Source organism: Oryctolagus cuniculus, chromosome 18, assembly GCF_964237555.1.
Source record: "Oryctolagus cuniculus chromosome 18, mOryCun1.1, whole genome shotgun sequence".
Classification (NCBI taxonomy): domain Eukaryota; kingdom Metazoa; phylum Chordata; class Mammalia; order Lagomorpha; family Leporidae; genus Oryctolagus; species Oryctolagus cuniculus.
The window spans coordinates 37,544,847-37,560,931 of NC_091449.1; positions in this window are offsets into that span (position 1 = coordinate 37,544,847).

The window sequence follows — 16,085 nt, forward strand, 5'->3', positions numbered from 1 at the left end:
GCAGACTTCTCGGGTTTGGGTCCTGGCTCTCAGTGTGTGACCCCAGGACCACCCACCCACGTCAAACTTTTGTTGTCTACACAGCAGGGATGATAGTGACTAAGGATGGCCCACGAAGATGAAATGTGTGAATGAGCATATGAAATGCTCCCAGCAGAGACTGACATACACGGGTCTTCAGCAAGGTCCTAGCCATTGCGGCCAAGTTTCTTTGTGACCCCAGGAAACCACTTCCCCTCTCTCTCTCTGCTCCAGTTTTTGAAGTGGGGCACCTTTTTCCTGCCAAGGGCCATTTGGATATCTATAGCATCACTCACGGGCCATACAAAATTGTCCACTTAAAAATTAGCCTGCTCTAGATTCATTAAATTTCAAGTCTCACCTGTGGTTGCCTTGGCCAGGCAAGGATGTGACTTATATGGCCCGTGGGCAGGATGTTCCCTACCCCTGTAGGGAATGATGGTAGCTCCAAGCTCACTGGATTCACCTCAGGTCTGGTCCATGGGAACCACTCAGTAATGCATGTGAATTATTATGATGAAAAATATTCCCAAAGAGGAGACTAAAGAGAACTCTGGTTTGTTTAAGACAAAGAGAATGTTGCCTTCCAGCCCGTATTATCCCATTTGCACTTCACGGCTTCCATTTTTTTCCCGAGGCCGATGGCGTGGAACTTTTTATAAATGAGATACTATGAAGAATGATTCTTAGTACTCCCTTCCTGCAGCCAGATTAGGTCACCCCTTGCAATTTTAGATTTGCTTAAAAAGATGTTGCCATCACCTTCTAATGGATGATCTGTGTACAACAACTGTTTATTGGCTCTGAATGGCTGAGCCAGGGTCAGCCTCTTTCCAAGCGAGAGAAGCATTAATTAACTTCCAGCGTTAGATTCCGTGATTCTTTTCCAATGATGCAGTTCATGACTTTGCTTGCATTTACTTTTCATCAGTCCTGAAACAATCGAGGGAAAATAGTTGCTCTGCACATATGTGTCAGGCTAAATGGATCACAGCAGATACAGATCTGTTTGCCTGTCTGCGCTGCCTTTAGACAAAATTCATCAATTTTACAAAAGCCACTGACTAAACATGGCACCAATACAAATGAAGGGCCTCGAGCCTGCCTGGTTTTTCCCTTTTGTTTCTAATCTGCTAAATGCAGTGGCTTCCTCTTGAGCGATGGCAAGTGCTGGCCTGGGACAGCACCCTGGCCCACAGCTGGGGACAAAGCAGTCAAGGCCATTCTACAGGGAGTTTAGGAGAAACACGGTGGTTCCAGACCCTGTGCACTCAGTCATTCTGACCCTCTTGGTTCGTGACCATGACACAAAACCCTTCCACACAGCCTCAGCTGGTGTTAAAGGTCAAAGAGTACAGCTGACCACCACCTCCATCGGTGGCGCCACTTTCAGGGGAGCCTGATGCTCCTCCAAGATTCCTAGTCCAAGAGAAGCTCTGCAGGAAAGGGCAGCACCCACAGGTGCACCTAGGCGTGTCTCCCCAGTGGAGAGAACAATTGAAGGCACTATTCGTATACACTAAAGTCCTTTGCAAGTTCCGAGCAAGGGGGACTATTAGTAATAGTAATGATGAAACGCATTTGGTTTGGCAGGTTAGTGGAAGAATTTCCACGTTTATCACCTCCGAACCAGCAAGCCCGGTCTGACCCAGAAGTGCCAAAAGGCTGGCTCTGGTGGCCGTGACAAGCAGTCACAGCCTCTCCTGTCTAGGTGTGGTTCCCGCAAATACTGCTGAGACCTCCTGTTCATTTTCCCAGATGCCAGGGCACCAGAGCGGACGCGTGTTCAACACTTCCGTAAAGTGATCTAGGAGCTCCCCACGCTGTGCCCGCCCCGCCCAGTGCTGCCTTCTGACCCAAGACATGTGGATGCTTTCATTTGTTTCTTTGCAAAACTGCTGTTGTCCCCTACTGCCAAAGCCTACTTTTCCATTCAAATGGGAGAGTCAGCTCTTGACCTTGGGAGCAAGCATCGTTAACCTACCAACCCCCTGGCTCCGCAAGGGATGAATCAGTTTCTCAGATCAGATCAGCTACCGCTCCTGCTTCGAACCCATCCAACACAGAAATCTGGGCCCAGTCGCCCTCCTTCCCCTGCATGCCCCTCCCCACCCAGGCAGAGATTTCCAGTTGATTAGGCCTTGATTAGAGTCGGGAGAGACACAGGGCAGGTCTATAGGATTCCCGCTGTGGTCCCCTCCCTTGCTCCTTGGCCAGGGGCAGCTGAGAGGGCTCCCAGGGAACATGTGAACAATCAAGCCCTGTTTACCATGGACCTTTAGTTTTCTTTTCTCAAAATCAAAACAGAGTTTAGTAGGCAGCGTATTTCATACATGCCCCTTGATCAATGGAATGATCTGTCAGAAGCCATTAAAGCCGCCATTAGCTTGAATGCATTCAAAGCTAAACTATTGGATCATTTAAGAGCTGCAGTGATTGTTTTTAATATACTGTACATTGATTTCTCCCTGTGAGCAGCAACATACGTTTGAAACTAACTGTGTATGACTAAGGCTCCATTGGCTGTCTCTACAAGAAGCATGGTTTCACTTCGACCAAAAAGGGCTGCGTATGGTTTTCAGAGAGCTGCAGACCCTGGTCGGGTTCCCAAGGTTTAGACTGGGTTGAGCTGTTTTTTTTTTTTTTTTTTTTTTTTTTTTTCCCTGAGCTTTCTTCCATTTCTTTGTACCCATGAGAGCGCTGTGCGTGCAGAACAGGAGAGGCATCCCTGCCAACGACCTCAAGTGAAAGGCAGTGGGGGAAATTGTTCTGAAAGCATGAAGCAGAGCTGAGGCCAAAATCCAAGTGAGTTTGACAGCCTTGGGTTAGCAAAACTGTGCCCAGCACAAAGCAGCAGAAGAGTGGCTGTGTCAGGGTCTTCCTCTCGGGACAGAGTTTATGGCTCTACAGGTACCTGGGAACAGCCACGGGCCCACCTTTGGCTGCCATACTGCCAGCTTGTGGTAGAATTGACCCTTCTTTCTAGCCTTAGCCAGAATGGGTTCATCTAACAAACACTTGTTGCTTCTTAGGCTCTGTCCTAGAGATACCAGACCCCTGTACTCAAAATCTTTTGTTTTTTATTTTGTATTATTCTCATTTTTATTTGAAAGGAAGATATTGGGGGGGGGGGAGAGTCTGTCTTCCAACCACTGGTTCACTTACCAAAAGCCCATCATAGCAGGGGCTAGGCTAGGCTGAAGCCAGGAGCCCAGACCTCATTCAGGTCTCCCACATGAGTGGCAGGGGCCCGAGTACTGGAACCTTCCTCTGTTGCCTCTCAGGGTATGCATTAATAGGAAGCTGGATTGGAAGCAAAGTAGCCATGACTCAAACCAGGCACACACAGGGGATGCAGGGGGATGCAGGCATCCCACTCACTTAGCTACTGTACCAAATACCCACTCCCAAATCCTGTACTTAACTGGCATTCCTGGTTTCAGCCCTTTTCTCACTTTAGCACAGAGCCTGAGAATAGAAGCTCAGTTTGGTCGCAGAAGCAGTAGTTACCCTATTTGCAAAGGTAAGTCTCCCTAGGGGAAGATTTTAGGCATCGCACGCATTTTACAGAGGGGGCAATTGAAATACAGATGGGAGAAGTTAACTAAAGTGAATGCTAGAATTGGATTGTAGGCTTCAGGTGTAGACTGAGATTTGGGAAGGATGTGGACATTCTTGAACCCACCTCTAAAACAAGCCAAATGCATGTTGAAGAGGAAGGTGGCTCCAGCTCACAAGAGCAGCAGCAGCAGCCCACCTACCCCTCCAAATTCCAGCCTCCGGAGAAGAAACCTTGTTAGTCTGGAAAGCAGTTGGGTCCCATTATTTTTTCCTGGTGTCCATAAAAATCCAATATTGAGTCATATTGACTTCCTGGAGCCATTTGGAATGTATGATACAGGATGTTATCATCAGAGACCAAGATTCACAGTTCATAATGCTGATGGGTCAAGCAAAAGTCATAATAGTAAAATCTAGAGCAGGAGTTAGCAACATAGAGCCCAGAGCCACACATGGCCACCACTTAGTTTTGTGAAATAAAGTTTTATTGGAACACAGCCACAGTCATTGGTTTATGTATTATTGGCAGCTGGTTTCACACAATGACAGCATGGTTGCAACAGACTACAGGGCCCTTAAACTGAAAGATTTGCTGACCCATAACCTAACTCAGAGGATTATTTTACCACCTGTTATTATGCATGTTAAATGATTAACCTCATGTCTAGTACTTATTAATTGCTCAATTCATATAAATTATCATGATGAATATATAATTTAAAATATTTATTTGATTGGCAGAGAGAAGGAGAGAGAGAGAGAGTTATCATCTAGCAGTTCACTCCCCAAAGGCCCACAATGGCCAGTCAGGGCTCAACCAGAGCTAAAGCCAGGAACTGGGAATGCATTCTAGTCTCTGACATGGGTGGCACTGACCCAATTACTTGAGCCATCAATTGCATTAGCAGGGTCTGCATTAGCAGGAAGCTGGAGTCAGGATCTGGAGCTGGGAATTGAACCCAGGCACTCTGGTGTGGGATTTGGGGGTCCTAACCTGTCCCAACACAGTGATGATAAATATTTATCCCAACCAAGGTACTTGTACCAAGACCACTCAGTCACTGTACAGAGACATGGAGGCGGTAGGGGAACAATACTATTAGGAACAAAACAGACTCAAGAGCATGGCCTACAGCTATGTAGGGAGTACAGAGGCCTGCATTAGGTACCCAGGGGTCCAGGGGAAACCAGCCCAAGAGTGTGGAGAGCGACCCCTGGTTTTCAGGTGTGTTATCTGAACACAGGGCAGATCTGCAGGGACGCGGCTGAAGCCTGATCTTCCCTGTAAGACTGCTAAGCAGAAGGAGAAGGCTTTTCCCAGTGCTCCTGTATCAGGGTGTAGATGATCCAAACGCCTCCATCGGAAGGGTGGTCTTCTGGTTATGATTTCAAGCAAAAGGGAGGAGTCCGTGCTTTCTAGCTCATGGTGCTGATTCATGTGTCATCACAGAGGGCCAGGACAGCACAGGTTTTTCTTGCTCTGTGCTCCACCCAGAATCATATATCACTGGCTCTTCTCCATTAAGAAATTCCAAATCAAGGCCAGCATTGCGGTGTAGCAGGTAAAGCTGCCACCTGCTGCACTGGCAATGCCACATGGGTGCCAGTTTGTGTCCCAGCTGCTCCACTTTGGATCCAGCTCCCAGGTGGTGGCCTGAAAAAAGCAGCAGAAGATGGTCTAAGTGTTTGGGCTCTGCCACCCACTTGGAGACCCAGATGGGGCTCCTGGCTCCTGGCTTCTGCCTAGCCCAGTCCTGGCCATTGCAGCCATTTGGGAAGTGAACCAGCAGGTGAAAGGTCTTGCTTTTTCTCTATCTCTCCCTCTCTGATAACTCTGACTTTCTAAATAAATAAATAAATGAATCTTTAAAAAAAAGAGCCAGTTCCAAATCACTCATTTATGTTCTGATGTTACAACTGCAGCCAGGAATCCCAGAGTGAGCTATTTGCAGTGCATCCCATGGTGCATAGTTCACTTGTAGCCTTTTAAAGCCTCTGTGCATGCTTGTGCATTCTCCCCACCCCCATCTCCCCCCACCCCCGTCTCTCTCTCTCTGTCTCTCTCTGGCCCAAGTCCCCAGGAGTGCCTAAGAGCCTTGCTTCGTGTGCCTCTCTTAGCACCAGAGTCCTTGACTCACTTGTAAGTCACTCTGTGTTGGTCATTTTCATTTGTTTTGCTCCAGAAGTATTCATGAATATGATTTTACTTGTCAAATTTGGTTTCCATATTGGACTATAAAATACTAGTGGGCAAGACTTACAGGATCAAGTCTTCTTTTTTTAAAATTTATTTATTTGAAAGGCAGGATTATGGAGAACGAGGGAGAAGCAGAAAAAGAAAGATCTTCTATTTGTTAGTTCACTCCTCAAATGTTGCTGGTTCATTCCCCAAATGGTTGCAACAACCAGGACTGGGCCAGGCTGAAGCCAAGAGCCAGGAGCTTCATCCAGGTCTCTCACTTGAGTACCAAAGCCCAAGTACTTGGGCCATCCTCTGCTGCTTTCCCAGGTGCGTTAGAAGGGAGCAGCTGGGACTCAAACTGGTGTCCGTGTGGGGTGCCAGCATCACAGGCAGTGGCTTCACTCCCTGCTCCATAGGGCAGACCCCCAAGTCTTCCATTTAGAATAACAATTCATATCCCCCAAATCATTTGATATTCATTCACTCTCCCCCTGGCTGACTTGTGCCTGATACAGAATAGGTACTCAATAAACCCTGCTTGGCTTACTGATTGCTGGAGTAAAATTAATCTGAGCATCCCCAGCCCTTGCTCCGAAATCTCCCTAGTCCTCTTGTCTCCTTGAATTTTCTGGGCATCATTTACAAGACTTCTTGAAAGCTAGCCCCCACCTCTTCACTTCCTCGCTTCCCAAAATGAGCTTCTTACCTTGGTTCCAGCCATATCCAATGTTGCACCGCATCCTGAGTTTTTCATTCGTGGCTCCAGTAGTGTCCGATGGGTTGGCCAAGATCATGCTGAAACTCTAGCAATGGGTAAAGGGCTACAGCTGAGAATGGGATCCAGGCCCAACAAAACTCCAGAGGGCAAAATCACAAAAGACCAGCTCTTTTGGCCAATGGGGGGTTGATGGAAGACTGGAAGACTATGTGGTCATGGGCTTGGACTGGGTCACTGGCCTGGGCTCATCAGGCTACTAAGATGGTGCTGTTACATTTAACATATAATTCAATTCCCCACACCCACCAAACACACACAGAAAGGGAAAATGGTGTAAGGATTCACCCCCATCCTGGGGTGGTGCCTGGAGTGTGGGAGATGGGCACAGAGAATCCTGTTCCCTCATTCTGGGCGTGACCCCATGGCTTCTAAACCCAAGCCAAGAACTTCACCTGGTGTTCAACTGGGAAGTAGCCATCTTTTCCAGCACTGGGCAGAGCACTGTCCAGACACCAAAGAGCGTCAGTCAAAGGTGGATGAGTCCATGAAAACATCGTTAGTCACCAGAGAAGTGCAAATTCAAACCACAGTGGGGTGTCACCGTAGGCCTAGGACAATGGCTGTGATTTACACAACAGTGATAATGCCGCATGCTGGTGAGGATACAGAGGACTCACATGCTGGTGTTGGGAATGCAGAATGTACAGGCACTCTGCGGAGCAGTGCGGCAATTTCTTATAAAATGAAACACGCGTACCGGATGACCCAGTAACCACACTCTCGGGCATTTGTCCGAGAGAAATGAAAGCTGTATTCATACCAAGCCTATATGTGAGTGATCATAGAAACTTTATTTATAATGTTTGCGTACTATAAATAAGCCAACTATGCTTCAGCAGGTGAAGTGAGCCAAACAAACATATCCATACCATGGAGTATCACTTAGGAAAAGGACAAAATGATGGAATGGATCTCAAGAAAATTGTACCAAGCCAAAAAATAGGTACATCCAGTTCCAAGTGGTTCCTTATCCTATGATTCCACTTATACAACCTTGAAATAACAAGAACATAGAGAGGGGACAGTGCTGTGTGTAGGGGGCTAAGCCTCTTCCTGCATCACTGGCATCCCGTATGGGCACTGGTTCAAGTCCCAGCTGCTCCTCTTCCCATCCAGCTCTCTGCTATGGCCTGGGAAAGCAGTGAAATATGGCCCAGGTCCTTGGGCCCCTGCACGCATGTGGGAGACCCAGAGGAGGCTGCTGGCTCCTGGCGTCGGATCGGCACAGCTCTGGCCATTGTGGCCATCTGGGGAGTGAACCAGCGGATGGAAGACCTTTCTCTCTGTCTCTCCCTCTCTCTGTCTGCAACTCTAGCTCTCAAATAAATAAATAAAATTCTTAAAAAAGAACACAGTGAACAGATTAGTGAGTGTCAAGAGTTAAAGACAGAAAGGAGGGGTGGTGGTGGCTCTAATGGGTAGCTCTGAAGGACTTGTGAGGATGAAGTAGTTCTGTAAGTATTCTGTGGTGAGGCTGCACGGACCTGCACATGTGATAACATGACAGAACTGTGCACAGGTACACACATACATGAGTACAAGTAAAACTACTGAAACCCAAATCATCTCACTAAACTGTCAAATGTCAACTCCTGATTTTCATATTGTGGCAAGATGTTACTACCAGGAAACTGGAATGAAGGGCACACACAACCTCCTTGTACTTTTTTTTTCCAACTTCCTATGAATCTGTAATTCTTCCAAAACAAATAGCCAAATTAAAAAAAAAAAAAAAAAAACTTGCCAGCAGGGGCCAGTGTATGGCACCATAGATTAAGCTGCCAGCCGTGATACTGACATATCAGAGCTCTGGTTCAAGTTCCAACTGCTCTGCTTCTGATCCAGCTTCCTGCTAATGTGCCTGGGAAAGCAGCAGATGACGGTACAAGTGCTTGGGTTCCTGCCACCCACGTGGGAGACCCAGAAGAAACTGTTGTCTCCTGACTTTTGCCTGGAACAAACCCAGCCTTTTGGAGCCGTTTGAGAAGTGAGTCAGAGTTTGGAAGATCTCTCTCTCTTTCTTTCCTTTCCTCTCTCTGTGTCACTCTGCCTTTCAAATAAATCTTAACAATAAATAAACTGGCCAGGAGACGCTGAGTTTGTTTCTGATATGGCAGCTCCCTCAAGGAATCTGGTGGGCAATTTCCACCGGTTGTGAATCCTTGATGGGATATGGAATTCCACCCTTGAAGCACAGGTGCTTGCTTGTGCTCTGGACATGGTACAAGTGAATCCTCTTCCCTTGGATGTTCCTGCCATAGCCTCATGGATGCTTCCAGAAGGAGAGCCTTTGCCCACTCATGGGATGAGAATCTTTCAGACAAACTAGCAAGGGACATTTGACAGGCAGAAAGCAGCCTTTGAACCAAACATATTTGGGATCCAATGGCTTGGGCTATGCTACCAGCTATCCTTGGAAACCCATGGACAGCCACAATAAGCTGCTCTATGTTGCGATTCTGCATGTGCCAGGCCTCATTCCAAGTTGTCCCATCACCATTGCACAGAACTTTCACAACAACCCTGGGAGGTGGTTGCTCTATTTTTCCCCTGCATTTATCCAGGTAAGAAAATGTGGCCAAGAACGAACATGCCCCAGAGGACACAGCTAGTAGCTGGCAACGGTGGTGTTCAAACCCAATCAGCATGGCTCCAGAGTCTGAGCATGTAACCTTGGCCTCTTTTCCACCGATCTTAGCAACATCTTCAGTCTATGAAAGTTACGGGGCCTACCAGACATACGAGATACCATGTCTGCAAGCAGCATGGCCATGGAAAACTTAACCTCTCGGTGCCCCAAGTTCCCTTCTATAAAGTGGAACTACTAACGTCATCTATAAATACGGTTGCCTTGAAAAGGCACAAGACTCAGCACAGTGCAAGACTTGTTCATTGTTCAGAAGTGTGAATGATTATCCCTGAAGGAGAACCCTGGCTTTTTGAGGGAGAATTGCTGTTGCTCTTTGGTGCTGGGTGCTAACTGGGGCAGGGAGGGGTGGGGGTGGTGGGAAACAGGTCCGGCCTGAGTGTGAGTGTACAAGAGAGGGCTACTTCTGATCCCAATGCAGCCAAACGTGCCGTCTCAAGGGACCCGCTGCCTAGCTAGCCCGTGCCCCTAGTGGCGTGGGGGCTTTCCTGCAAATGCGATGCCGCTGAGGGGGGCTGCTTTGGAGCACTGTGGCCACGTGTGAGGGGGAACCTTGGGAAGAACCTCCTTTCAGGATGCCAGAACAGCAGGGCCAGATTGATTCATAAACTACTCTAGAAGCTACCAAGGTAGAGCATTTGGAGTGACATCCATGGATAACCCCACTCTCCCCGAAAATAGAAAGAGTGATTTACAACTTCATCTGCACCATTCACTCTGCTTCCCGCACCAACAGGGCACCCACCTCAGGGCCCTTGCACTTGTTCTTTTTTTTTTTTTTTTTTTTTTTTTTTAACAGGCAGAGTGGACAGTGAGAGAGAGAGACAGAGAAAAAGGTCTACCTTTGCCGTTGGTTCACCCTCCAATGGCCGCCACGGCCGGCGCACCGCGCTGATCTGATGGCAGGAGCCAGGTACTTATCCTGGTCTCCCATGGGGTGCAGGGCCCAAGCACTTGGGCCATCCTTCACTGCACTCCCTGGCCACAGCAGAGAGCTGGCCTGGAAGAGGGGCAACCGGGACAGAATCCGGCGCCCCGACTGGGACTAGAACCAGGTGTGCCGGCGCCGCAAGGCGGAGGATTAGCCTAGTGAGCCGCGGCACCGGCCGACCTTGCACTTGTTCTGCCAGGTGTCCACGTGGCTCACTCCCTAGTCTCCTTGAGATCCTTCCTCAAATATCACCTTTAAAGTGATCCTTTTTTAAAAATTTTTTTTGTTGAGAGGCAGAGAGAGAGAGAAGAGCAATGAAAGAGACACAAGCTAGAGAAAGAATGAGGGACAGACAGAGAGCTCCCACCTGTTGATTCACTCTTCAAATGCCCACAACATCCAGGCCTGAGCCAGGCCAAAGCTGGGAACAGGGATCTCAGTGCAGGTCTCCCACATGGGTGGCAGGTCCCTGTGGACCTAACCCAACACTTGCTGTCTCCAGGGTGTGCAGTCGCAGGAAGCAGAAGCAGAGCTGGGACTTGAACCCAGGCACTTCAATATGCAATGCAGACATTGCAATCAGAGGCCCAACTGCAGGCCAAATGCCCTCCCCCACAGGAGTTCTGTACGTTCTGCAAAATGGAGCAATAGGCCAGCGCCGCGGCTCACTAGGCTAATCCTCCACCTTGCGGCGCCGGCACACCAGGTTCTAGTCCCGGTCGGGGCTCCGGATTCTGTCCTGGTTGCCCCTCTTCCAGGCCAGCTCTCTGCTGTGGCCAAGGAGTGCAGTGGAGGATGGCCCAAGTGCTTGGGCCCTGCACCCCATGGGAGACCAGGAAAAGCACCTGGCTCCTGCCATCAGATCAGCGCGGTGTGCCGGCCGCAGCGCGCGGGCAGTGGTGGCCATTGGAGGGTGAACCAACGGCAAAGGAAGACCTTTCTCTCTGTCTCTCTCTCTCACTGTCCACTCTGCCTGTCAAAAAATAAAAAATTAAAAAAATTAAAAAAAAAACAAAATGGAGCAATAGGATTTTTCAACATTTAGTCCACAATAACATTTTTGTAATAACAGCTTTATTGAGATAATTTGCATAGTAGAACCAAATAGCAGTTTGAACATGTTAGTCTTGACCTCATCTAGCTTTGTAGACTATATTGGTTGGATTCTGAAGCACATTTTTTTTTTCAGGACCTCAAGATGCATTTTACAGCAATGGCATGTCATTGTTTAATTGGCAGTGTTTATTTTTCTTTCTTGGTGATATATAAAATAATGTACCTTAAAATCAAAGGACTCCTTGAGTTGATGGAGTATAGCATCAAAAGTTTCCATAATAATTTATTCTAAAGAGCTCAAGGTACGCATTTCAGCTGCGCTGTTAACAAACATGTAAAAGGCATTTGTTTTTCTTAAAAAAAAAAAAGGGCAGAGAGACAGAGACAGAGAGAAAGAGATCTTCCATGCTGGTTCACTCCCCAGATAGCCACAAAGGCTGGGGCTGGGAGCCTGAAACTCTGTCTGGATCTCTTACATGGGTGGAGGGGACCAGAGCACTTGGGCCATTTTCTGCTGCTTTCCCAGATGCATTAGCAAGGAGCTGGATTGGAAGCTGACCAGCTGGGACTCGAACCAGAGCTCCAATATGGGATGCTGGCGTCACAAGGAGCAGCTTAACACCAGCCCCCGTCAAATACATCCAAAAGCTTCCATTTTGTGCGCAAGCACATCCTTGGGGAGGACATCAAATCTGCAGCCGCTTCATGTGCATCAGGGGGTGCGAAGTTGCTTCATTCATTTTTAATTCTTTTTGGACTCTTTCCTTTTCCTTCGCTCCCGATTCGGCTCCTCTCATGCTTGCTGGGGTATTTCTTTTCTTTTGAGAGTGTTCAAAAGGCTAAACCGATCTGCGTGACTTTATTCTTTGAAAACTGCTATCAAGGTAGATGTCTAGTGGAGATTTGGGGCCTGTTGGGCTGCTACCGCCAGGCTGCATTTAAACAAGTTGTGACTTTGATTTAAGAATTTGACTTGATAGGTAATATATCCAAAGCAGGGGATGATGTATGTGCTGCTTCCATCAGGAATCTCAAGTTCTTTATGCAATGTGTTTATTTCTGCGAGTGGTTATGTATTTAATAAATAATGTGTTTCAGTGGGTATTATTTTCATTTCAGTGTTTAATGCCGCCACAATATGTCTCGGATGCAGGGTTGAATGGCACCTCATAAATTACGAGCTGTTATTAGCGGCTTTCTCGTTGCATCTTAATTATTAGGTTGAAAAGAGAGGGCAGACTTTTATAAGCATTCATATTTTCTGTTTACAAGCCTTTTACTGACGTCTAATAAATTTAATTACCTCTAATAAGAAGAGGAAATGAAGTTCTATTTAGCAAATTCATAGCTTTGAAATGCATCTTGTAGCTTTATGAGCATGGCAAGCTCCAGGAAGGTGAAAGCTGTTGAAGGCACTGCTGCTGGGTTCAACTAACTGCAAAACTGCTCAATTATTTTTGTTTCTATCTTATTGCTTAAGCTCCAGGGTAAACTTCAGGCTACCTGATAAAGCGGTCGCTCAGGAACTTTAAGCTTCACACGCCTCACCCTGCAGGGTCCAAGCAGGCTCCTGGATTAAAGGTACATTTCTCAAACATAATTTTAAATTCGGAAATTGATTGTGTCTTGACCTACTTATTTCCAAGAGCAGTTCATTCCCGACTCCTTTGTTTTGCTCTTACTCTAAATCTATTGTTCTTGTAGGAGACTCCCAGCTGCTAAGGGGCTGGGAGGAGGAATCCACGCAGCAGAGACAGGTCCTCCTGCCTGCGCCGCTGCCCTTGGGGTCAGAGTCGCCATAACGGGACTCAGGCCATGAGAGGACCCTTCGTGTTTTCTAGTAACCGCTTCCCCCAGGGCGTGAGAACAGAGAGAAGATGTTCTGCCGGCTTATAAAGATTGTGTCTGGGGAAAGAGGGAGCCCAGAAAATATGTAAAGACTTTTTTATAGGGCGTCAGATAGTTCATTTTGGGTTTATTTTTGATCCAATATCTTCCCAAAGAATACCTTATCAGCATCTAGAGTTCCATTTATTGCAGTATGTTGGCAGACAAAACCTTGGCAACACTCTAGTACTTAGCTCTAACTAACTCTTGGCTTTCTTGTTTCTGAAAACGCGTGTTAATAGGAAGGTCTTGGGAATGACAATGATTCCTGCTGGGTGCCCTTGGGACCGGAGCCCCTGGGTCTCTGTGACAGTCACCCTGCTCCCGGCAGCTGCTGGGAGCTGACCACCACCTCCCTCTTGGACTTCAGGGCCCCCTCCCAACCACCTCACCATCCTGCCTCCCCTCAGCTACCCCTCACTACCTCCACTGGGACGACCGCAACAGCCTTCCGGGGGACCTCTCGGCCTCCAGTCTCGGCCCCTCTGGCCCGTTGCCCCAGCACTGGCCAGAGTGAGCTGCCCCTGAGAGAAGAAATGTCTTTCCACACAGCCATCTGGGGTCTCAAAGCAGTATTCTGCAACCCCCCCCCCCCACCCCGCCGGTCGCAGCGTCCTGTGGCATTCTACCCACAGCCTGGTTCCCGCCAAAACAAGTAGGCTCCTTGTTCTCCAAGACACTTGGTCCTTCCAGAGAGCCGAATGGCTTCCCTCGGGGCCTCTGCCATAGCAGTCTCTGTGGTGGCTTTGGGGTGAGAGTTTGTGTGGACACCAAGAGGTCACGGTAAGCAGCCATCTTATGGCTTTGAATGATCTCCATTAGAAAAAAAGACCAGAGAGAGCTACAAAAGGGTGTTTTCAGCATACTTTATAGGCCTATTGGCCATTCCAACTTCTTCTTTGAAATTACCTGTTCATGTCCTTTATCAATAAAAAAAATTCAAGTTCTTTTCTATTGACTTGTGGGGGTACTTTGTATATTTTCCCCCTTCTCTGTTGTATGCATTATAAATATTGTCTAAAAATTGTCTCCCAGATTATTATTTAACTCTTTTTAATCTTATTTTAATTTATTTAAGGGGGGAGGAGAAAGATTCCCCTCCCTCAACTGCCCCCATCTGCTGGTGCACACCCCAAATGCCCCCAACAGCCAGGGCTGGGCCAGGCTGCAGCCAGGAGCAAAAACTCAGGTCAGATCTCCTCCATAGGTCACAGGGACCCAAGTGTTTCAGCCATCACCTGCTGCCTCCCAAGGTGCACTTTAGTAGGAAACTAGAATGAGAAATGGGGCTGGGACTTAAATTCAGGCCCTCTGACTGGGAAGCCAACCTCCAACGGAGCATCTAATCACTACAAAAAACACCTGCTCCTATCATGTGTCTTTAATGTTGTTTATGGTATCTATCATGTCTTTTATCATATGTAAACATTTGGATTTTAATATAGTCAAATCTGTTAATGTTTTGCATTATTGGTTCTCATAACTGTCTCACAAGCTTCCCCCCATCACAAATTACTCTTTGTTTTTCCTGGCATTTGTTTGTGCACTTGTTTTATTCTTTTCCTTTCAAATCTTTAATCCATCTCACATTTCTTTTGGTGAATGATGTAAGTGAGGGTTCTGACTCCCCCATTCCTATCCCCAGTCCATGCAGCTGCCTTAACACCATTTTATGAACAATTATTGTTTCCAATATTGACTTGGAAATTTATTTTTTTTACTATTTTACATTCTAAGTTTTACAGGAGAATCATCTTGGACATGTTTAAAGATATGGAGGAAGGATCCAGTGTATAGGATGAGATTGAATAATTCAGGAGGGCTCAAAGAATGCTAGGAAAAGTCTTGATCCTGAAAGAGAGTGAATTGGGTTGGTGAACAGGGATTCATTTTGAATGGAGGCTGGAGGTGAGGCAGTGAGGATGGGTAACATTTAGGTGAGACCATGGACCTGGGGAGTTTACATCCAAAAGCCTCCATTTTCTTAGTAGAGTACAGTGATTTGTTGGGCACAGGAACCAAGTAGGACATTTGTTGACTGCAACTGTCAGGGAGGTTAGGGTTCAGGCAGGAGCACCCTAGGGAGTTGTCAGCTTTCTTCCTAATCTAAGTACATCCCTTCACCTCTACTGCTGGATCCTAGCATGGGTGTTTTTTTGAGGATTACGTCAGTAACTCCATGTGACAGATATGGTTATCTGTCTTGTTCACTGCTTTGTCTCTGAACTCTGGAATTGCGCCTGGCATCCTCGGAAACATTCAATAAGCACATACTCAATAAATGAATGAACTCGGAGGAGCTTTTCTGCAGAGCAATGAAGGCTCCAGAGGTCACAGTAGAATGGGTGGGGACAAGGACGTGGAAATGAGAGCAGACCAGGAAAGACGTGCATGAGACACTTACTGGCCTCACTTGCAGCTGCAAGGTAGGGCCTAGCTTCTATGGCTGCCCTGGGGAACTATAAATGTGTTGCCCCAACTCAGTTTTTGCTCAAAGTTCCAGATAGAAGGCAGTGAGATGGTGGTTCCTCCACCTCGTCCAGGAGGGTGGGCAAGGGACTTGGCTCCGGGAGCTTTTGCCCTGTCTAGATCGCCAATGGGCCCTCGGTGCTTGGCTGCCTTGGTCATCACATGAAGTGGCTGGAGAGCATCTTACGAGGCAGAAGAGACCATAGCCATAGCCCCCCGAGAGGGCCTTGCCCTAGTGGTTGAAGAGAGAGGATGGGCCACCCCTCAAGGTCACACACACCTCTCTGGAATGAGGCCTCGGAGACAGACCGAACGTTCCCTCAATGGAACCAGAAACCATCTGTTATGTCAAGGAGTGCCCAGGCACACAAAGAAGGCCCTACTCATATTGTAAGACCTCAAAAAAGGTTTGTGGAATGAATGTGATTAGATGGAGGGAGGACTGGGTAAATGGGCACATAGCACAATGTTTTAATTGCAAAAGACGTGGCGGTATCCTTTTCTCTGGACTATTTTACTTCCGTCTACAGCAGACATCAGTGCTGTCTGCTGA